Source organism: Pavona decussata, unplaced genomic scaffold (assembly GCF_977016875.1).
Source record: "Pavona decussata unplaced genomic scaffold, jaPavDecu1.1 SCAFFOLD_98, whole genome shotgun sequence".
Lineage (NCBI taxonomy): Eukaryota > Metazoa > Cnidaria > Anthozoa > Scleractinia > Agariciidae > Pavona > Pavona decussata.
In genome coordinates, this window is record NW_028145514.1 from 367,372 (window position 1) to 391,403 (window position 24,032).

Here is a 24,032-nt window from a genome sequence, read left to right on the forward strand (position 1 = left end):
AATTTTCTTGTTCTTGCAAAGCGAAATCATTAAAATCTAGTAATACAGTATTTTCTTGATAATTTGAGAATTCCACTCACACTTGTTGGATATGAGATGATTATAGCCATGCAGCTATCTATCATCTTATATCCAACGCATGCTTGTGAAATTATAATTATTGTTAATTATAATTCTTACTGTAGTTTATGCTGAAGCTCATACGGTGGCTCAAAATTCAGTGCATGGAATTGTTATTTCATTATAAATAAAAAAGGCGTCACCATAATGGTGTGTAAATTAGTTTGATTTATTTTGTATTGGAGGGCAAATCCCATGTCTTATAGCCCATAGGGTTATATTTAGAGAAGCTTACTATAGGAGTCTTCATTGTGTTTTGAATTTGAAGGGGGCTTGAATTAACAGAGGGGCCAGAGTATAATTTTATATCAAGCAGCGGATGGCCAGAATGGAAAAGAAGTGTGAATCATTATGATGTTTTCCAATAAATATTGAAAAAACCGCCTAACACTGATCGGTCATTATGTAATCTTTGATTCATTCAGTAGATATTTCTGAGTGCTCTGGAACAATTTCGTGTTTGAGCAAAGAATCACAAATCAGTCGATTGATTAACCATTAGAATCTGCATCCCAAAACAAACGTCATAATCCATGACCCGAATCAAACGTGCTACACATGAATATATCTCGTTCTTTAACCCATACAGCCGAACCAAGCGCGCTACAAATGAATATACCTCGTTCTTTAATCCACGAGCTGAAACAAGCGCACTACACATTAATATATCTAGTTCTTTAATTCATAGAGCCGAAACAAGGGTGCTACACATGAATGTATCTCTTTCTTTAATCCATAGGGCCGAAACAAGCACACTACAGATAAATAAACCTCGTTCTTTAATTCATAGAGTGGAAGCAAGCGCGCTTCTCATGAGTATATTCATGACCCAAAACAAGCACGCTACACATGAATATTTTTCGTTGTTTAATCCATGAGCCAAAACAAGCGCTCTACACATGAAAATACCTGGTTCTTGAATCCATGACCCGAAACAAGCGCGCCACACATAAAAAATACCTTGTTCTTTAATCCGTTAGCCAAAACGAGCACACTACACGTGAATATATCTAGTTCTTTAATCCATGACCCAAAACAAGTGCGCTAAAGATGTACTACACCTTACGGCCGAGTAAAACTGACAAATGTCATGACTTGAACCTTCCTTGATCTTAAAGCAAACCATACGAAAAAATGTCGATTGCATATAAAGTAACAACTATTAGTCATAGTCTTTTATACATTTGGTGGCTCCTAGAGGAGCCGTTTTTTGTTTTTCTTCTGCAGTGCAGGGTTTTTGTACTTTTTGATTTATTTTTTCTTGTTTTCAGTTATGTATACTACAGAGTACAGGTCCTGGCTTTACTGTTTGGCAGCCCGTCAAGGAAACAACAGTTTCCTGTCATCAAGGTCGTAGTAAAACCACATGCTTCTTTTTCCGTCTGCTTCTTCTGGCGCCCAAGTTTGTGAGAGTAGAATCCACCCTGAGATCGAGATTGGGGAACAGCCGTCCCCTAAACAGAATAGCATCAGCTTGAATGTGATCTCCGATAGGCTTCTGCCAAAAAGCCATTTGTAGGTCTTCTGGCCAGCTTTTTAGAGGAAAGAAAGCGTCTCCGTTCATGGTTTTGAAAAGGTCTGCTCTTTCCTTGGATACTTCCCTTCTGGAAAGGTGTCCAACCCTCTCGCGGTATTCACATAGTGTAGACATTGCTCTGGAGTGACGGACTTCATTCACTTTGTTGAAATGAGAGTGGTTACTTCACGACACAATCCATAGTGTCATAAGGTAAACACAAATTACAATTTGTCTTATGCAGATTTGCACTTTTTCGGCATCTTTCGTCTTAAGTTTGACATAGTAATTACAAAGGACTTAATTTTGTGTCACCTTTGTATTAGATCCTGCCTTATACCTCTCTATGTCCAGAGAGGATTGAATCGGCTTGTGAGTTTAATTTTGTCACACCTTTTTAATTGGATGCTTCCTTATATACCTTTTTAGGTCCAAAGAGGATTGAATCGGCGTGTGAGTGATGTTAAATGTTTGTCATCTTGTGTAAAATAGGGCAATCTCTCTTATTATACAGTTAAAAATAAATTACACAGTTACGTATATTTTATACAATACGCAAAATGTTACACTGTGTTCCGCTTCTTTACGCAATGTTTGTCTTAATACATCGCTCAATCAAACTTAATGATGATATTGTTATTTGTTGTATTTGCAATCATTTTCGGTCAAGAATGATCACAAAGGCTGCATCTGAAACACAACAATATGTGTTAACATCTTACTTTCTAATTGGTCCGTGTATAAACATTTTTGATAATAGTCGGCGCTTTCTAAACAGACCGTTCAGATTGACGGTGTTTGCACGCGTTGTCAGGATTGCGCTTGGAGTTCTGCTACAACTGCTTGTGAAGTCATGGCCAGTCGCTTGCAACGACTTGACGTGGATTTGGAGAAATGATACAAAAATGACCTCGATTGAACACTGCTACCAGAGAAACTGCGTGAAGTAAGTATTTGCATGCTTATTTTTTTGAAACGATGCCGTTTTGACAAATACCCATCCTTTTAAAATTAACTGCCCGCAATCATCACAACAATGTTTTTTAAAGAGAGAACTGGTTAAGGCATTTCACTATAAAAACGCCCTTCTTTATGTGAAATAGCTTAACCCAGAAAGAAAAAAAAACATTGGGGAAAAATTTGCCAATGCTGCATAAAATTATTGTTCTGATCCGACGCGAAGTATTTTCCCATCAGTTGTTCTCTTTACTTTTAAGTCTGGTTTCCGCTTGTTACACAAGTGCAAGCATCAGGGTCTCCGGCATTGAAAATAAGTTAACAATTACCGTTCTCCTTCAACAGGACATTAACACTGAAGTATGTAAAAAGTTGTTCTCATGGTTGTCGAAGTTTAACCACATAAGCAAACATATGAATCGATGGAGATTCGTTTTTTTAATGTTATATGCTGTAGACAACCACAACGAAGACATTGAGGACCACAAGCTTTGGTGAAATAATATTTATAGTCTTCACAATGAAAATATCCTGAACCACTTGTTTGTTTATAAATAGGAATTAAAATTAAATTTTACCTCAAATGTATATAATAATTTTTTACACAAAGCAGTTTCTTATTTAACCGAACCATTGGTACAAATGGACAAAAAGAATCACGCCATAGTCAACCTGATCTTCAGTGAAAACATTGTAAGTGTATTGGTGTACCAATGGACTGCCCAGCCACTCCATTGGTACCAATAGACAACTGGAATCCCACCGTACTCAACCCCATAGAGTTGTTCCGCACAAGAGCGTTGCGTATGCAAATATCAAACTACTTACGTTGGACATGCAAATAACAATAACAGAAATGCGCGCACGCACCGCCTCATAATAGCTATTGACTAAACAACTGCTTCGTGGTTGTTATTTTGATTTAATTATCAGGGCTGTTTGTTTTTGCAACATACTAAAGTAATCCCTGAAACAAAGTAATTCTGCGCTCTGTTAAAAAGGTACAAACTTTTATTACACTTGGTAGTAACTTCGCAACAATAAAAATATCAATGAACAGACAACTAATTTGTATTTCTGTGATTTTATTTTAGATTTTCAATAAGCATGACATATCATTTCGATATACAAAATTTATTTCTATTATCATCTTATCATAATGTAGCTCAGTTCGATTCCCAGTGCATTCTACATGTCATCCAGTTTTCTCTCTAATTTGTCAAGAATACTTGACATTTTCCTTATCCCCTCGAGCGCTTTCGTACACATCTTCGTGTGCGTCGTCTGCGCTTCCATCGTTGCCTCCCTTATGGTCTTTGCCTTCTTTTTTGGAGGTGTTTCAGCCTCTGCTTCCGCCTCTTCTGATGAACTGGCCACAAAGTGGTTAAGCTTTTCCTGGCGCCGTTCCACAGGAGTGCGCTTCTTTGCATATCTCATTTGCCTGTCCACAACCTTAGCTGCCATACCACGGGCAGTGCTTTCGTCCTCTATAAATATTGTCGGTGGTCCAGTTGAGGTCGAAGCCGATCTCCGTGAATCTTTTGCTGCTGTTGTTGTTTCTTCGCGGACAATGCGCTGCATCCGCCGAATGAAGTAGGAACTCTCTTTTTCGTCTAGGTAAAAGTCAATCACCTTGGAGCTAAGTGGGAGCTGTTCGGCCTTCTCTCTGACAGACCTTAATACTGCGTTCCATCCGTTGTTCCCGGAGTACAAATAAGCTTCCATCACAATTCTTATTTCGTTCTCCCCAACTCTGACGCACATTTTTGTCCTTCCTTCGGCGGGCTGTTTTACCCGAGATGATGCCTCTTCGAACGGTCTCCATAATCCCGCCATGTTCGTTGGAAATCAGAAGAAAAAGGGCTTTCACATTAACAATTTCGGCTTTTTATAGCCAAAAGTTTAGCTCGCCTAATCAGAACTTGGTGCGAAATCCACGCACTTGAAATGCACGTGTTTTTTTGTCCTTTTGACAGTCAAAAAAGAATGCTATTCGTAGCACTATCATGAGCTCAGTGCGGGATAAGCTGTTAGAAAGGTTTTGGACAACAGTCGGTAAATGTAAAGGTGAGGTGTGACTGCAGCACTATTACCCTCTTGTTGTCACCGACTTTTGTGCTGTTGCTGCTGTTGTTCCTCCGCAATGTCTTTAAAAAAATTGCAATTATCAGAAAAATTAGAGGATGAATTGGGCTTATTTGTCACCTCTCTATGAACAGATGTGGGAATGAAGTTCACGAGTTTAAGGCACGAGAAAATTTGCGAACGCCATGATTATTCTTTTTTGATAGCCGTAAATCATGCCTTTCATTCGAGACAGACTCTTTGTCCTTTTATATCAAACTCACAAGGCGATCAGCTAAAGCCATCTTATGGAAATGAATCGCATAGAGTTTATACGAGTCGCAATTTCACTAAGAGTTCTAGCTGCCTTTGCTCGTTACTTGGTACTAATTCCCCCACCTTTACCTCTTCAAGAAAACAGGCATGAAATACTTCGCGTATGTACATTACTTACGCTTATTATAGGACAGTTACTGGCATTCCTTACATCGGTTCTACAGCTTCCTTTTGAAATTCAGCTACCACTCGGAGACAGACTATTCTATGGATTCCATGGCCACCAGTTTCAAGGGCGTGACCTCTTTGCACTTATTTCAAATCAAGAGTATCTCTTTTGGTTGAATACCGGTGAAACAACAGACTCATTCCTTCAAATGGCTCGAGAAACTGCTTGGCATTTCTTTATGATAACAAGGCGGGGCAACCCAAGGCAAAGAATGGGGCGCACTAAGCTAAACGTTATTAACAGATTACTTCTTGTATTAATTTGGCTTCGGCGAAACCCACACGTCCACACGCTAGCACTAATGTTTGATGTCAGTCCCCAGACGGTTAGTGCTTATATCTACCAGGGAGTCATAATTCTGTGGCGCCATTTCAGATCCTCTGTCATTTGGCCTAATTACAGAATTACTTTGTTTCAGGGATTACTTTCGGAGGTTGCAAAAACAAACAGCTCTGATAATTAAATCAAAATAACAACCACGGAAGCAGTTGTTTAATCAATAGCTATTATGAGGCGGTGCGTGCATTTCACGTCTGTCATTGTAATTTGCATGTCCAACGTAAGTAGTTTGATATTTGCATACGCAACGTTTTTGTGCGGAACAACTCTCATCAGTAGCGAAAATAGTCTAAGTCCCCTTATTGAGATGCATTTCCCCAATGGTGTACCAATGGAATGCCAATTAACTCTATTAGTACCAATCGTACGATTGGCACCAATGTACGAACGGAATCCCTTCCTACTCAACCTGTTCTGTAGCAAAAATAGTCTAAGTCCCCTTAATAATAATAATAATAATAATAATAATAATAATAATAATAAATAAATAAATAACAATAATCTTTATTAAAATATTCCACACAAATTGCTATTTACATGTTAAAAGTGTATAAAAAAGAGCTATTAAAAACCTATTTACAATTCATTACGATTAAAAAAGAGACTATTTTCAAGCAAAATTTCAGTAACAATTTTTTTTTAATATTCGATTGTGAAAAAAACTGAGATTACTTTCAAGCATGTTTTTCGTAAAGAAAAAGGAAAAAAACAACTGTCATGAAGTTTAAAAAAAAAGAAATTAGGTATTTTAAAATCAGTTCCACCTGATAAAAAGAAAAGAAAAAAAATAAACAAAATACGCATCTCTTAAATGGCCCCTTCTGCAGTTCCAATGTCAATGTCCGCGTTCTTGATGTCACGTTGAATTCTTCGTAATGTCCTAGAACCGATCAGTGCAGATCTAAACAGTGTGAATGAAATTCGACTTCTGATCCATGACATGGTTTTGGCATATTGCTCCCCTTTCTTGATAGCAATCAGCTGCGCTAATTGACTATGGTATCTTAAGCATTCAATGCCCATTCCGCTGGTTGTAGAGAAGACCAAAGGTGTAAATGTTGCATGCTCAATGTCGAGAACTCTCCTTGAGTACAAACAGGCAAAGGGTGGCAAGCCCTTACATCAAAAAATGCCGATCGTTGTTCCTCCCAGAACACACGTGCATGGATATCCAATCTCACATCTTGTGCTTTGTTGGACCCTCTACTTAACTGTTCTCCAGAGATGTCTAGGAGAACTGGCTCAGTCTCAACGTCACTGCAAACTGTACTCAGGAGTTCAGCCTCCAGATCTCTGAGCTCATTGTGACGCTGAATGACGAAACCTCTTAGTTTACAGATCAAGGAGTGGTCAACTGTAAAAACTTCCCGCAGGCACATGTGGAAGGGATGTCATCTATTTTCCAGTCATAGCGTAGTTTAACAGCGTTGCGGAACTGCCTTTTATTGAGGTTAACACCCAGATCTTTAAGAGGGAGGACTGTAAGCCACGCCAATGGTCCTTTTTCCGCCGCCAGATTCAGTGCTCGCTTAGTCTTACATGGTGCCATCTCCTTAATACGCTCTGTTCTGTCTACGAGTTCCTTTGATCTTTCCCTTGTTACTGCCTGTTGTGCTGATTTTACGAGGGAATCTTCTGGTTGCTCATGTGACTGAGATGCGATTTGTTCAACGAGGGGTGTTGTTACTTTGACTGAGGAAGCGTACTCGCGGCTTGCTTCAAGGCATGGGTTTCCAAAACCAAGACCACCTAGGCAGACTGGCAGCGCTAGAATGGTCACATCTAGCTGACTACACTTGCGCTCAGTAATAGCAGGACTGAGTACTAATAATAATAATAATAATAATAATAATAATCCAGGGAGCCCACCCGCCTTGGCGGTTTTCAGTGGGGCCCTGAGATGCAATTCACCAATGGAATGCCAAGTCACTCCATTGGTACCAATAGACAACCGGAATCCCACTGTACTCAACCCCATCAGTAGCGAAAATAGTCTAAGTCCCCTTATTGAGATGTATTTCACAAATGGTGTACCAATGGAATGCCAAGTAACTCCATTAGTACCAGTCGTACCATTGGCACCAATGGACGATCGGAATCCCACCGTACTCTACCCGATCCATTAGGAAAAAAGTCTAAGTCCCCTTAATGAGATGCATTTCACCAATGGTGTACCAATAGAATGCCAAGTCACTCCATTGGTACCAATAGACAACCGGAATCCCACCGTGCTCAACCCCATCAGTAGCGAAAATAGTCTAAGTCCCCTTATTGAGATGTATTTCACAAATGGTCTACCAATGGAATGCCAAGTTACTCCATTGGTACCAATCGCACCATTGGTACCAATGGACGACCGGAATCCCACCATACTCAACCTGATCCATTAGGAAAATAGTCTAAGTCCCCTTATTGAGATGCATTTTACCAATGGTGTACCAATGGACTGACCAATCGCATCATTGGTACGATTGGTACTAATGGAGTGACTTGGCTTTACATTGGTACACCTTTGGTGATATGCGTCTCATTAAGGGGACTCAGATTATTTTTGCTACGGATCCAAATGATGACTGGAATCTCACCGTACTCATCTTGATCTCTTGGGAAAATATCCTAAATCCCCTTAATTGATTAGATGCATTTCACCAATGGAATATTAACTGACTGCCAAGCCAATCCACTGGATTCTGTTTATGCGTCCAGGGCTACAATAACAGAACATTACAGCTCAAAGAATTGAAATTTGAACGTAAACGTACGTATTCAAGGATGGTGCATACTTTTGTTACTGCTCATACGTTTTGCGCATCTCGAGATACTCTGGTTTCCTATAGGTGGTGCCAACTACACCTTCTGCCCTTCATTATCAGGAAATACATTTTCATTAGTGTTAAAAATTAAATCATTAAAGCGAATGTGGAATCATTGTATGAAAATAGACAAACGTTTTAATTTTTGATGTCATCAATAAGGCGTTTTACATAGAGAAGAATGTTCATTAATGCGAATATCAGTTCAATTTAATGGCAATAACAAACTTTTAAGAGAATGAAAAAACATTAGACGCTTCTTAATGTTCTTTAAGGAGGAAAAAATTCATTGCAACAGAGATGCAGTTAGCATAACAATCAAACAAGTCTTAGCTCTATCCTTCAATCAATTCCCCATTCAAACATCGTGGTATATGTAAGTCTGCATAAAGCTAAATTATGCTGCACATTTTCTGGCAGTTATTGTGTTCACGTTTCTACTCTTCTCGCGGGGATCTTCAAACACCCTAACTATCCTTTCATGATGCTCATTTGGGATACGGTTTCGACAATCTTTGTGCTCCATTACTGCGAAACCAGTGTGCACATGAACAGTACCGTTTTTAAATTTAAGCATCCATATAAATCTATTGGGAAATTAGTCAGAAATCACGTAACAAAATCTTTCGTAGTTGAAATTTTATTCGCGCAATGGAATGTTAACCCTAAGTTAATGAATCTTCATTCGCGCTAAAGAATGTTGTTTTCGATAAAACGCTATTCTAATTGGCCTTAATGAATCTTCTTTTTGATGCAAAACTCCTTAATGACTCTGCACAAATTGAAATGTTTCATTTCCTAGTCTAACTGATTATACATTAATTTTATTGACCAATGTTTTCACGCTAATGAAAATTTATTTCCTGATAATGAAGGACAAAAGGCTTAATACAGGGATATTTTTGGCCCAGTTTAAAATTATGCGGAGAAAACAGAACTTAGCAAGTGCTCTTGGGATCCAAAAAGATAGTTGAGGGTAACCATACATTTTTCAGGGATAATAAAGCTTTAATTTGGAAAAAACGCCGTACATTGCTTTGTATTTTACTGCTTTTTAGAATTATTGTTGCATGATTATTTCTAAAATATACGTGGTTACCCCCAATTATCTTTCTGGACTTCAACAGCCTTGGCTAAGATCTGCTCATAAACTGCGCAAAAATATTTCGGTATTAGTAGGCATCGCCCTTAATCACAACACAGTACAATTTATTAGTTTCTCCCATGTGGGTTTTTTAAGAACTAATTTACAACAATACCAGTTCACTAATTTGCTAATTTACAACTGATTACAACAATGCTATATATGAAAATAATGGAAAATTACAACAAGGCAATGAAACTGCTATATAACAATGTGAACATAAGCATAAGATGAGCTCAGTCTTTCTAAAGTGTTTACAAGAGCTTATCAGATTGTTTTCATATACAGCTCTTTCAATAGGCCATTTCCGAGTTGCTGTGAACCTAACTATGAAAGCGAGGATAAGTACAAAACTTTTCATATGAAAATAAGTTTTGTTTGCATATGAATGAAAACTAATTTTCATAACAAAAACTTTGCACTTAGCCTCGCTTTCATAATGAGGTTCAAAGCAACTCGCAAATGCTATATTAATGTTGTAGGAAAGCTTACACGACAATACCACGAGATGATATGGGTAATTTATGAATAAATTTACCAAACTCCGCTATGGCTCACCTTTACAGAAAGTGAATAACAGTAACAAATGTCTCAGCCTATGATATTGCCTGATTTCATACCGTGGGGGTCTGGGTACGAGTCTGTGTATTATGGGTTATGGGACTCAACACCCACATAGCCGAAAAGAGCACACCGCACTTTACAACATTTCCAAGTTTGGTGTTAATCAAGCTAATATTAGGAAAGATACAGCCATTCAAAAACTCCAAATTTTACTAAGAAATGTATGGAACGCCGGACACACGTCCGGCGTTCCATACATTTCTTAGTAAATTTTTAAGTTTTTGAATGGCTGTATCTCGCCTAATATTAGCTTGATTAACACCAAACTTGAGGATGTTGTAAAGTTCGATGTGCTCTTTCCGGCTATGTGGGTGTTGAGTCCCATAACCCATAATACACAGACTCGTACCCAGACCCCCACGGTATGAAATCAGGCAATGGGCATATGATATGGTGTTTTGTCTCAACCTATAGCACTGAAAAACGTGAAATGTCAACCAAATTATAACAGTTATAGTTACCCATCCTACCTTTCAGTCCTGTCATGAAAGGTCAAAGCCTAAAATAGCTGTATACAGAGAGCTAACGTTTATTGCGTTGAGTGACACCGCCTTGTGATAAACTTTTCCTGTCTGTGAGGTAAGCCTCCTTCGCTTTGGTGGGATACCTTTTTGGTGGGCTGGTTAGTTTACACGTGAAGTTAAGTCTGGCGCGTGTATCTCCAGAACATGGAGAAAAGTTGCGAGAAAAGTTGTCAAATTGTCAAGTTTATGCGTGCATTGCGTGGTCATCTGCCCTCGAAAAGGTTGTTTATAGGCCGTTAGAAGTCTTTCAAATATATTTAGTATATGTATCCACGGATCTATTGCTTTAATGATATCAGTGGGACGTATCTAAGGTTAGACGAGTAGAATTTAACGGAAAAATGAACGACGTTTCTCAGTCGTCATGACAACGATTTCAAGTTCACAATGATTAAAATAAACTGTCAGAAATTGCTCGCTGAAAATTGACATAGTAATGAAAATGTTGTCATGACGACCTTGAAACATCGTTTCATTTTAACGTTAACTTTTACTTGTCATGTATTACGAAACTTTACTTCTAAGTATCTAAGGTTGAATAGGAAATATTGGTGCGTGCTCTATACAGAAGAAAAAAAATTGGACCTGTGTTCTGAGAATTACCAGAAACTGAAAGTTTGGAAGCAAGTGTTGTATTCTTGGTCATCTTTATGCAAACAAACAAAAAGGCTCAAGACCTGTGTAAATTCTGCAAGCTCTTATCGTTACATTAGTGGAACAGAAAGAAGACTCTTAACTGAACTTTCCTGGAAATATTATTACTGAGAAATTTCATGACGATGAAATTAATGAATCACAAATGTACGGAGTGCCATCAAAATATTGCTCTTCATTTTTTTCTCATCCCGACTTTTTTTCTTGTGTTTCAATTGTTTTGGTGCATTCCGACTTTTTTCTCGCGTCCCCGATTTTTTTCTCACGTTCCAACTTTTTTCTCGCGTTCCAACATTTTTCTTGCATTCCGGGCTTTTTCGCGCATTCCGACCTTTTTCTCACGTGCCAACATTTTTCTCGTGTTCTGTTCACTTTCTCAACTTTTTTCTCGACTTTTTTTTTTCGACCTTTTTCCGGACTTTTTTCTTGCATTTTCACTTGTTTACTTTGTTAAGGCGCTGTCATGGCAGAAAAATCAAAATAGCGGAAGCAAGGCTCCCACGGTTTGGAATATTATATATGGTTTTCGCGTCAATTAAGGTGGAATGTGTCGGGGTTCTTCCTGAATATTTTCCTGGATTGAACAACGGTAATGTAGAGCGTGACGAACTTATCCAATGTTACTTTAGTATTGGATTAGGCTACGACGAGATCTTGTTGTTTTTGGGCTTTTTGCACGGTATTACTTAAAGTATGCGTCAGCTAAAGCGAATATTGAGACATCGTGGGTTGAGAAGGAGAGGAAATCGCAGCGATCCACGACAGGTTTGTCAAGCAGTTGAAGACGAATTACGTGGCAGCGGCAGTACTATCGGATACAGGCAGGTGACTCAAAGGCTTGTGGTCAACCACGGACTTGTTGTTGACAATGAGACGCTGAGAGAATTGTTAAAAATTGTAGATCCCGACGGCGTATCTGCCAGATCAAGACACAGACTATGAAGAAGGCAGTACAAAACAAAAGATCCAAATCATGTATGGCATATTGACTGATATGACAAATTAAAACCTTTTGAATTTTGTCTACACGGCGCCATTGACGGTTACAGCCGAGGTATTATGTGGGTAGAGGTCGGCCCCCCAATAACGATTCCATCTGTTATAGCGCAGTACTTCGTTGATTGTGTCAGGCAAATCGGAGGAACACCCCAGGTTATACAAGGGGATTGTGGAACAGAAAATGTCCATGTCGCAGCTCTACAGCGCATCCTTAGGCGTTAGGTCCTGGTTGGGTATACTTAAGAGGGGCTTACAGACTGGTGGATCAGCTTTTTCAAGGACATGAGGGACTGCGGCCTATACCGTGATGATGATGAGGTTCAAGCTGAATGTCTTAAATTTTGTTTCATGCCTGTGATTCGCCATGAACTACACAAGGTAGCTGTACTATGGAACTTGCATAAGATAAGGCCTTCGACTAATTCTGAATCTCCAAGGCATATTTCTTGAGAGACCTGACTGAATAACTTATTGTCTTTGACCAACGAATACAGAAAAAGATTTAAATACATCGTGGTAAAAACGTTTACAGATAACGATTCTGCTGTCCACATTAAGTTGCCGTAATGGAACCAATATTCCCTTAAAAAACAACAATTAAATCAGACATAACCTGTTCTGAGGTATAGGAAGAGATGACTTTTATAAACATACGAAAGCAAACTCGGCGATTTAGAAATAGAACGGGGAGTTACTTTCATTCGTTAAAAATCTCCAGTATTTAAATCTTTTTCCGTATTAGCTGGTCAAAGACAGTAAGTTATTCAGTCAGGTCTCTCAAGAAATATGCCTTGTTTAATAGCAAGCATTTAGTAGTCGCGCGTTTTGATTGTGTTTTAATTGATTATTTATACCAACTTAAGCTGTCTATTGTTTATGATAAGTTAATTGGCTTTTTCCATAGAGTTTTTATGCAAATTTAGGTTTTAGTCGGATCACTGCTTCTGCTTAATTAGTGGCCAACGGACCGTGAAGAGGTTGCACAAGAGCATAAGGCTCTGATCAGAAAGCCAAAAGCGCATTGACCCTTGTAAACGTAAGTAAAGGTGGAGAGTCATTAACATCTAACATAATCGACTCTATTAAGATATACATATTGTGAAATCTCTGTGTGTGTGTTTTAACACGCACAATTTTAGGAGCAAGGAATTTATGAACCGGAACATTCTTATTCCGAGCGCTATAATAAACAAAGACAACAAAAGACTGTATTTACTGTTTAATCCTCAACAAAGCTCAACCTGAAACGAATCTTTTTTTAGTCATTAGGTGAAAAAGTTGCTTAGTAAATTGAGGCGAGAAACACAAACACCTTTTTCCCCCTCGTTCCACCCTAGGATTCTAGTTTTGACTTGGCCTGACGAGAATCTGAAGATTGATCATTCGATCTTACGATCACGAGTTATCAGGAATAATCATGAGTAAATCACGAGTTCTCACGATGGCGTCTGCGCAGATTTTTAACTGTATTGTCTGCAATGAACCTGTTCAGCCCCGACAGCAAGGCATTCAGTGCGATGGCTGTTTTCGCTGGAATCATCGAATCTGCAACACCGGTAAGTTTTTAGATACCCTGAGACTTTGACACCTTGCGAGCTTAACTTTAGCCTAACTCAGCTTTTTTTCTTTGATTTAATAGGTATATCGCAAGACGTTTACCAAGCAGCTGTTAGAGATGGCAAAGACATTGACTGGCAGTGTGGTGTATGTGCGCGTCCGAGTCCTGAGTCCTACGTCGATCCTTCCAGCTAGTCACCGACTGGCAATGTTCAATCCGACCCAAAATCAACCCATGTAGAGCCACAGTGAAACAGCAAGGCGACCAGTTCCAGTGCATCACTCCCGGTCACAAATTTCAGGAAGATCTTTAAGGATGGCCCGTCCAAAGATCTCACAAGCTTCTTCAGGAAGTCATAACTCTGTTTTTCAGAGTCATTGGCAGGTGTTGCCCTCAGGGCTTTGATGACCTTCTTGGCACTGGGCTTCATGCAAGAATACAGCTCCCTCATCCTTTTTACACTGTGAAAGCTCTCGTGCATTTTGAGAGTGGAAACAACTGAAGCCCAACAGTTGGCAATGTAACGTGGCCTTTGGATCAGTTCCTGGTGGGCCAGTTCCACAATGATGGTCCTGATAGTTGCATCAGTTGGAAGCCTGAAGCATTTGTAAGTTGAAAGAAACTCCAGCAGGTCATCATCTTGGCAATCGGGGTTATCTGCTAACCTCTTCTGCAGGACCTCGCGTTCATCAGATGTAACATAGTTGGAAAAGGAAGAAAGGAGCTCTTCCTCATGAACTTGATCCTCCCCATGTAAGCAGGAAGCTAGGAAAACTGGCGAAAGGCATATTGGAATATGCCTGGAATACTGGAAGCCATATGTCAGCACACGACCTACTGCCTCCCACTCAGACTTTTGACGATCGTGTTGTATGCACGGAACTTTCTCTACATCACCCAGAGTTAGAGAAGAGAAAATGGACTGCCAAAATGTTGAGAAGATGTCTCTCTAGTGTGCCCTTCTACGCGCTCGTGTGAGTGACCACGTGTATAGCCCACATACCCTGCATCACACAGGTTACATTTGAATACATAAACGATACATTGTTGGTTAACAATAGGGGGCTTAATTTCGTGTTGCTTAAGTTGTTGCTCGAGCTTAGGGCTAACAAACACTGGTTGGACAGTCACGCTTAACTTCGAGCTTAGACTGTTCAGTTGTTGTTTAACATGAATAGCTGACGACTGGTCCTTGAAGGGTAACACTAATCTCACAATCTCGGATGGTACGTCTGGTGATGGCCAGGGCTCTGCAGATGAAATTTATGGAAAAATATCTATTTCAAGTAAAAATTGTGAAACAATTCTCTGTAAGCCCAAGTAATTAAACCAACTTAATGGTTTGCATGTAAATTGGGACATTTGTAATGCTTGTTTTAGGTGTCTGTATTGTTTACCTAGCTAGCTCACCCACATCAGAATACTGTTGATAGGTTTATTCGTTGAGGCACAAAAGGATATCACACCTTCTTAAAAATGGCAGCTGAGTTCCAATCCATGTTCCTGTGGAGCTATACCATAGTGCCTCATTACAGCTGGATACAAATGTGTCTTACCTGATGGCAAATCTGCGGCTCTTTCTTCAAAGCCCTCCTTCAAAGAAAAATAATTTGCGTTCAAAGATTAATGAAAACAACAGGTGATTCAAATAATAATTTCCCATAAGCGCCCACCTGAGAGCCTGACATCTTAAGTGGTCGTTGACAAATGGTTCAACTGTACTTTCAACTTATTATTTTTAACAATCCCTGTAGAGAATTGTGCAAATATTCTTGCAAAATATCATAAGCAACAAACTGGTCAATTTTGTAAATATAGAAAAACAGATTCGCAAGAAAATAAGAGACAAGTGGGCCAGAAAATGTTAAGTGATAGCTGATCCAACTTTTCTGAATCTGTGGAGGTTACTTGTAGATTAATATCAAAAGTTCATCTGCACACTAGGTAGGAAATTCTCAACATTTTCAATTGGCCAGCAAATCTCTTAATTGTGCTACATGCAATACGCTAAGATTGCCTCGTCGTTAGATGTAGTTACAAGGTTTGCAGACTATGGTCAGTATACAAAGAGACAGATAATGTTGCTCATACCTCAGCAGGCACAGACATTCCCCGTGACTCTACAAATTCACACAGATATCCTTGCCTGAATTGCCTTCCAGGAGTCTGCAATCATAAATATGTAGGCAGTCACTAAAACTGCTGACGAAATTAACTTGCAATAAAAAATGTTCAAACAAAATACTATAAATTTACTGTCAAAGGTAAAAATATCCAGCACATAGCAAGGGTTTGAGGAAGTACACATGTTTAGTTACAAGTGAAGCTCTTACAGGTGTATTTGCAATAATGTGTGATGGATAATGCATACTTACAGAAAACGTTTCTGGCCTGGTGGTATTTTCTGTTCTGTTGAATAAGTTCATCACGATTAGCGTTTCCACGTTCTCCTAAAGCAGGTATATATTGTTCGAGAGAACGATAGGCAGTAGAGATAACACAACAGGTTAGAATAGAAATCAATAGCAGGCGAGTGATGGTTGCGTCCGCCATTGCTCCCATATAAGCGGTAGCCGCGATCAAATTCAACAGCACTTTCCAGAACTACGCAGTTGGGAACTCGGGAACTGAGGAACTCAGGAACGCAAGAACTCGGGCAGTGAGAAACTCAGGAACCCAGGAACTCAGGAACTCGGGACACAGGAAATCAGGAACTTAGGAACCCAGGAACTCAGAACATGGGAACTTAGGAACTCAGGAACTCGGGACACAGGAAATCAGGAACTTAGGAACCCAGGAACTCAGAACATGAGAACTTACGAACTCAGGAACTGAGGATGGCCCCTACAGGGCTCCATACATTTGAGCTTTAAACCAATAATATTTAGATGTTAACAGGAGTTGGGTTTCTCGTTAGACCGATTCTCAAAAATATGCCCTAATAATTAGGGCATTATCTAATTATTAAATAATTATTAATCACTCATGTATTTTTTGAAATTTGCATTTAAAATGTTTGCTAATGGATGGAATTAAGCAATGGTATTTTTCAGTTAATGAATTCTTGAATTAGTTGAAAGTAAGTTTCTCATACTTACGCATCATCTACCATCAGTTGGCTAGGTACATGCTCAGAAATAGACCTGCAATAAAGAGAGTATATTGTTGGTATAGAACAAACATTGAACAGAGCTTGAAGAGCGGCTAGCGTTGAAAGTAAATCCCAACATATGTATAACGCTAGGTTTAACTATAACATTCAACCCAGGTAAATGGTAGCTGTCATGATAGCTTGAGAGAAAAGGTAAGGTGGGGATGTTTGACAGCAAAACAACTTACAAATTATCATTTCCCATAGCATTTGGGTTGCCACTTTCTAGTGCTGGTTTTGGGGATTCTTCGTTTTGTTCCAGCCCGGGGAACAAGTCCTTCAGGGTGTCATCGTTTCCTTTATCAGGACATCCAAAACCTCTGAACTGAATTTCACTATCAGCCAAGGACAAAGATGGTGTTTCGTTTGAAACGACCATTTAGATCATACTTCGGTCCTCAATTGGATTGATTGGATGTAAGGGCAGTCCAAGAACATCATAAAGACTGAAGTTTTCAGGCTCTTCACACAGCGATCCTGCCCAATCATACACTGATGACATCATGGAAGATGACGGAAATCTTCTTTCTTGTACTCCCATGGTGACATGACGAACCTTTACTGTAACAAAACACTCAGTAGGTTAAGGTGGAACCCTAGCCATACGAGCCTCTTTGAGGTCTGTTTTCCGCTTCAAACTTTGCATTTCTTTCTGTAGGGCATCCTCTCGACTCTGTCTTTTTGCAATGTCTTTACACAGCGAGTCTTCATATTCTTTATCTTGGCTTTGTTTCAGAGCAGCTCGTTCTGAAGGAGAGCCTATCAAGGCCTCTCTAGGTTCCAACATGGGCATAAGGTCATCACCACTGTCATCAGCATCACAGTCAGTGTCGTTACGTTTGGTGCGTAAATACAATCGTACTGTCTTTGCCTTATGTGCTTCTATGTAGTTCCTGATATCAAATGCAATTTCCCTGTTCCCTGCCTCAATAGTAAGCCCAACCTCTTCATCTCTGAAATTGGCGAGTGAGAATGACATGTCCTCCACCCGTCCAAAAATGCTTTCACCTTTTGAGAAGAACAATGCTTTCCCCTCTTGTATCAAATCTAGCCGGTTCGATGTTGTAGGCATAGAGACTGTTCGGGTCCCTCCTCCTTTAGCCAGTGGGACAAGAACAAATCCTTGTGCATGACTCTTAAAGTGTTTCCATCCCAGCTCAATTTTGCGCGACTTTTCAACTGCCTTCTTCGATGAAAGATCACCTGCTGTTTTGGTTTTTTGCTCTTCTTGCGGAGAAAGGATTCTAGAAGGGTCCTTTTCTTTTCTTTGAATTCTTTACCTTCCCCGGATTTATCACTTGTCTCACACTCTCTAGCACAAAAAGCTTTCAAACTCAATCGGTCTCCAGCCTGTTCAAGACCAAGTTGTAGAAGAAAGTTATCGCTTGCATGCGCAACAGCTGAAATGTCCATCTGTGAAAAAATATGACAACGAAATAAATAAGATTGTAACGGCATACTAAGGGACTGTGCAATAATTATCAGGAGGGGGGGGGGGCTGAAAAACGAGAGGGGGGGGCATTACCTAAAATTGCTGCCAAGATAGGGGGGCTCAAAAGTAAAATCACTCATTTGACAGAGGGGGGTGGGCCTTAAGTTTTATTCGAAATCTAAATAAAGTTAAACGCAATAAAAGATTCTCAATACAGGCCTCATGATAGACTGTAACAAATATCAATACGAACAGCTGTTAAACGATTATTGAAAAAATTCCATCAAATTGAAAAGATAACTGATTGATTTTAACCCTTCTTCTATTTAATTAAGCTGACCCTATGTAAAGCAAAAATCATGCACTTGTTTTTCAGCATCCCCCGTAAAACAATGGGATCAAACAGATCTCGTAGACAGGCTTTGTCGGTTTTTGATGTGAATAAAAGTAATGTTTCTTCATCGACTGAATCGATTTGCTGAATTCCATACATTTCTGGCTCATAACAAAGTTCAACAGGCTCTCCTCCCAAGGATCTAAATATAATGCAAGCCCTTTTTCGTCTGTTATTTGAAGCGTTCAATCTCCTGTTCTTTGATTTTTTTCTCTGCTCCTTTCTCTTTCTGGCTTCAGAAGTTTTGGATTTTGAGCCAATGTGGTAAGCACCCCGGTACTTAGCAAATACTCTGTCTAAATCTTCAATCAAGCGATCAACGTCCTTCTCGATACCAGATGTTACATAACAACGTTTGTCATTATTGTAGCATGACAATATACAGTATATTACAGTAGCATGACAATATAAAAGGTATGTACTTAAAGGCATCTATGGTAATGGTGGCGGCGAGGAGTGAGTGCGTGTGTGTGTGTGTGTGTGTGTGTGTGTTGGTGGAGGAGGGAGGGGGGGTGCGACGTTATTTTTAACATAACAGAGGGGGGCTTAGAACTAATTTTTTAGTTTTGGAGGGGGGTACTGTCTAAGTTTTTGCTAGATAACTCTGGTTTTTCGCCCCCCCCCCCCCCCCCCTCCTGATAATTATTGCACAGTCCCTAAGTTTAAAACTGCCAGGATTTAAAACATCGATCCAGACAATAGCCCAAATTAGCGTGGGCGTGGGTGTGGGTGCTTGTGAGTCTGTGTCATGTGTGTCTGTGCGTGTGTGGAAAGGGTCAATGGAACACATGATTTATGGTGCTTTTAAAAGCCATGCCCTACTTTTAGGCCTACGAGATATTTGTGAGCTGATTAATTGTTTAAAAAGAGGAGCTGATGGTTGGCATGGAAGGGATGGTGCTGAAGGAGGCTTATGTCGTGGCACAACATAAGGAGCTTTCTCTTTTCATTTGTAAACAATGTTAACTAATATGTTTGCCTATTATGGCACCCCAATTAACCTATGGCAACAAATACATGGTGCAAGATAAAACAAGAAACTTCAGAAACCCAGGAAAAGATTGTGTTTCTCCAATTTTGGTAGATGTAGCTAGGTTAAAAAAGGGTGTAGTGGCAGAAAAGTTTAAACAGAAATCAGCAAAAATTAGCTTTTCAGCACATTTACCACCCTCAAAATGTATAGTAATAAAAACTTTTACATGATGCCTTAAGCTTGTTGACAGTTAAGGTTTCAGACATCGAATTTTATTGGAGCAATTTGACAATTAGAATTCCCATAGAAACACTGTATTTTACACATTTCCACTACTTTCAGAATGGTGGCCACAACCTAAAAACCTTCTATTGGTCAAGCATGCAATACATTTTCTTGTTTTTCCATTCTAATTTCAATCACTGCACACTTAATCTAATATTTCTAATCAATACCTTCTCAACTTGAAATCTCAATATAACAGATTCATGCAGCTCTCTGCTCCTCAAAAATGTGCATACCTGTGTGGCCAAATAATTCTCTAGATTACGAAAAAAACTCCATCAGAAGTAAACTGTCGTCTCTTAAAGCAAATTAAGTAAACATAGTCTGGGACATCATAATTTGAGATGGTGGACATTCTCACACCTCTTTATTTGTTTATTTTTTTTACAGACTACAAGCAGTCCCTCTTTTCACTTAAAGGAATAGTTAAACGAGAGAAACATGTCGGCGGAATGTGCTAAAACAGGGCCTGCTCGTAGTCTACTATACCTAGTGTATGATGCAGAATCTGGAGAATGGTTCAGACTCAAATTATTATGATCCCTTAAGAGTGCAAAACAAATGAATGGTTGGACAGGGTTTTTTCCTTATAAAAGCTTAGTGTATAGTCTGTTTACGGTAGGTATTTTGTAGTAATTTTGCAGCCGTTTTCCCTTAATTTCTGTAAATTTCAGTGATCCATACACTGGTTGACATTTTTATACAGCAATGCCTAAAGCAATGCATGGTACGTACGGTTGCATGTTCACAGTGAACGAAGTAATCTGCAGACCCATTTCAACATATTTAAACCATACTCGGTAACAAAGCATATAATTATTCGAAAGGAAAAATCGTTTCCCTAAATGTCTTTTCATTTCCCTTTCTTAGGTCCATTACGTCTCGTTATGAATTGGAGTAGTTCGCACAATCTAAGCTTATTCGATCGAACGAATCGTCCACCGATTTCGATACATGACGATATAGCGCCCGGAAACTAAACACCGCAAGAAAGACAACACCAGGAAAAAGATGAAAGATAATTACCAATGCCTACAACAATGTTTATCTTTTCAAGTGCATGTGACGAGTTGTCCATGTTTGCCGCCGTGTTTCACAGCACTGACCGCTTAGCGGTCAGCGGCATTCCATAAAAAGTCAGGAAAAAAGTCAGGAAAAAAGTCGGGAAAAAAAGGAGGACGCAGGAAAAAAGTCGAGAAAAAAGTCAGAACGCGAGCAAAACTTTGGAGGAGATTTGAAATTAAAAGTGTAATTTCATGGCACTTAATGGGCTCCGTACTACTGCCTGTAGTAGCTCCACAGCCGGAGGCGAAGTGAATGTAACTTGTCTTCTTTGAGCGAAACCAGCTCAGTTAGGCAATTGCACAATTAATTTTAACAGTCGTAAGAGACTATTTCTTCGCTGTTTACAAAATTCTGTTATTTTCCTTTTGAAAACTTAGAGCAAAGATTCTTTTGACAAAATTGTGGTGTTCTGGCCAAAGTTTTACGTTTTTGTGACAACGAAAGCTTTTGTATAATAAAATAAACGCCGACACGATTCCGGCAGCGTTCACAGAAGATATATCGCGATCACTTACTGTACTGTCTTTGATTCCTTTTGTGAATGCCCTCTGAAATTATTATTATAATAGTAATCTTGGGCGTAAAAACACATTTACGCCCGCGAACATCAACTCTATTGTTATATTACAAGTACAGAGGAAGCAGTTTAAATTAAAGAAACGTCATAATAGCTGCTTTAAAGATGAATTCACTTACATTTTCAGTACCCAGATCCGCCATCTTCGAAATCTAAGCACATAAACACTTATGATCAGCGGTATGTCTAAAAGGTCGGGAAAAAAGTCGGAACGCAAGAAAAGAAAGTCGGGACGCGAGAAAAAAGTCGGAACGCGAAAAAAATGGTGGAACGCGAGAAAAAAGTCGGAACGCGAGAAAAATGTTGGAACGCGAGAAAAAAGTCGGAACGCGAGAAAAATGTCGAAACGCAAGAAAAAAGTCGGAACGCACCAAAACAATTGAAACACGAGAAAAAATGAAGAGCAATATTTTGATGGCACTAATCGGTCTCCGTACAAATGTAATGCTTTAAAGTTAAGTAGGTTATAGTTGAGTTAATTAAGATGTGCTTACACGTACAGGGCGTTTACCATTTGTCAAGTCTAGTCTGGCCAAACCAAGCATTTCGCATGTATTGCGGTGACTCTCGAAACACATTTCTTATCCGAACGAATATTTCTAAGAGTACGGATATTTAACGCGGCCATAAAGGCCCGTTTAATCGGTTCAACATTTGCCGACTCAATATGCGTTTAACACAGTTGTTGAACCAAATGTCGGGGGCTTTTGAACAGGTCGTTCAACATTGGGAAGCATAAAAACATGTTGAAAGCTTGTTGAAAGTGCGTTGAATCAAATTTAAATTGGCTTAGACTTCCATTCAACATCGATTCAACATTTTCTTTGTTCTTCAAAATGCTGAATGGCGTTGAAAGCGTTTGAACACTCCGTTCATCCAACATTTGCCCATCATCCGTTCAACTTTTGTTGAATGAATGTTGGGCAAATGTTGAAACCGTTTAAACGGGCGTTAAGCCTGCATGTCGTCTCGCTGATTCTTGGAATGGGCCTTTTGCAGCTAACGGTCGCATGGTACAAAATCCACCATGCTGGAGAGCAAGCCACGCATTAGGCCATGTAAAACAAAGAAAATTCAAGTTTGACTGGATGAAGTCGCTTTGTTTTGGATGTCCCAGTGTGCAACTTGGTCTTCAGCATGGCACTGAGGTTCTGTATCGTGAGATTGTTAGCTGCAAAGGGCCCAATTATAACAGAACAATAGTTTTGTTGCAAATTAAGTTAGTCACTATGATTGGCGTGTTTCTTTACATCTATGATGTACTCGATTAGACGCGACAAATGATGGACACCGGTAACTAAGTGTAATGCAAGTACGTGACTGTGCGTGTAACTGTAGTGACTGACTATGATTGACAGCAAGTAATAAAAAATATTTGCTTTTAACAACTTCTCGGCTTACTTCTTTAAGGTAAGCTTTTAGTTTTTCACCCAACAACAGAAAAAATAAACACCGTCCGTCATAACATTGGCTCATCTTCAACAATCTTGGCAACGAGGTCTTCAAATTTATGTCCTATTTCTTTGGTTATCACAGCGTACCGGTTACAAAAAAAGTGGACCCTCTTTTTCTGCATCTTGGAATTAGCGCTTAAATCTTCGCCTTCTATACATGGCATGAACAGGGCTCCGCGTTTTATGCTACTACGTTTCCCTATCTCCACCTACAGCTCAACACTTTATTTTCTCCCAGTCTGATAGGTTTAAACAAGAGAGGATGAAGGTACATCCTCTCTTGGTTTAAAATGATCACGTCATATGTAATGCTCGGGTGGGTGACACACTATTAGATAATTGGATGGATCGATGGAACTCCTCCCTCAAGAAAAAAAATGGATTTGTTTTGCCTTGTACATATATATATATACGCCATTTTTCGTTTTTTAACCTTTCGGTGAGATATTTAGTTTGAAAAATACTAGACCAGAATTTTCTTGTCTCGGGATTATCGCTCTGATAGTTTCCCTTGAAATTTTATCTTCTGAAAACTAGCGTATTAGATCCCCATCTCGGATTAGATACTTGTTTGGAGAACATAAAATTTTAACGGAAAACTATTACCCGGTAGTCACTCGACAGAAATACTGCTGTTTACTTAGGTCAGCTTGACTCTGCAGACCGAAATTGTTAGCAATGATTCCAGTGACCTCGTGTCAATGTCGCGGACTTTGCCTGACAAACTGCCTGCAAGGAATAGAGAAGGCGTCCTCTCTCTCGATATTGTAAGCACTTTTGTCGTTGGACAACTGGAATTTGAGGTTTGTACTATCAGTCCCATGAGACTTTGCACATGTTTTTACATCCGCTGCACAGAATGTCGTCGGCTGATTAAGAACACA

At 39.4% G+C, this 24,032-nt stretch overlaps 2 pseudogenes; one reads left to right on the forward strand and one right to left on the reverse strand.

Annotated features, from left to right (window-relative positions):
* The first annotated feature begins 11,810 nt into the window (after positions 1–11,810).
* LOC146472482 (uncharacterized) lies at positions 11,811–12,709 on the forward strand (annotated as a pseudogene).
* A 1,029-nt stretch (positions 12,710–13,738) lies between these two features.
* On the reverse strand, positions 13,739–21,837 carry LOC146472483 (uncharacterized; annotated as a pseudogene).
* Between the last annotated feature and the right edge of the window lie 2,195 nt (positions 21,838–24,032).